A 733-nucleotide genomic window follows, 5' to 3' on the forward strand; every position below is an offset into this window, starting at 1 on the left:
TAGCCCCATTGCTGCCTGCAGATAGTGGTGCTCAGCAGAAAAGCAATGGTAGACCTGACCTCTGAAAACAAAAAGGTGCACCTGCCACCGTGTAGGGAGGTAGGGGGGTGTGTGTGTGTGTGTGTGTGTTGAGCTGCAGTGCTGGTGGCTGCATGTGTGACTCTAGCTGTATGACTGCCATGTGTGTACCTGTCTTCCAGCCATTGTGGATTCTTCTGCAACTGTGTATGACCTGGTATCGAGTGTGTGTCCGTGTCCATAAATGTGCATTCAACTGTTGCTTTAAATATCAGTGTGTGTGGCTTGCATCCATGAGTGCAAAATCCAGCCTTTGCAACTGTGTTTGTGCCTCTCAAGGTGAGGGTGTTTTGTGTGCAGTGCAGCTGGTTTGGGAAGTTGAAAGTTGAGCAAGGTCTAAGCTCGGGATGTTCTGCATGGAGACAGCAGGGAAGTTCTTCCTGTAGCAGCACTGGGGATAATAATCCTGTGAGGCATTTTTCAGGATGTGCCACACATTTGCAATATATTAAACATAATTATGTAGTGGTGCTTGGAGATCATTCTCCACACTCCTCTCCTGACAATATGGTGTTAATAGCCTCTTTGTGACCTCTTGTCTCTCTATGATGGGGGTTCTAGACACTGCTTTAGTAAATATCATCTTTAATTTTTAAAAATTTATTAGAAGTTTTAAGAAAAGTATTGCTACCTTCCTGTTCACATTGCTTTTATA

Source organism: Zootoca vivipara, chromosome 2 (genome assembly GCF_963506605.1).
Source record: "Zootoca vivipara chromosome 2, rZooViv1.1, whole genome shotgun sequence".
Lineage (NCBI taxonomy): Eukaryota > Metazoa > Chordata > Lepidosauria > Squamata > Lacertidae > Zootoca > Zootoca vivipara.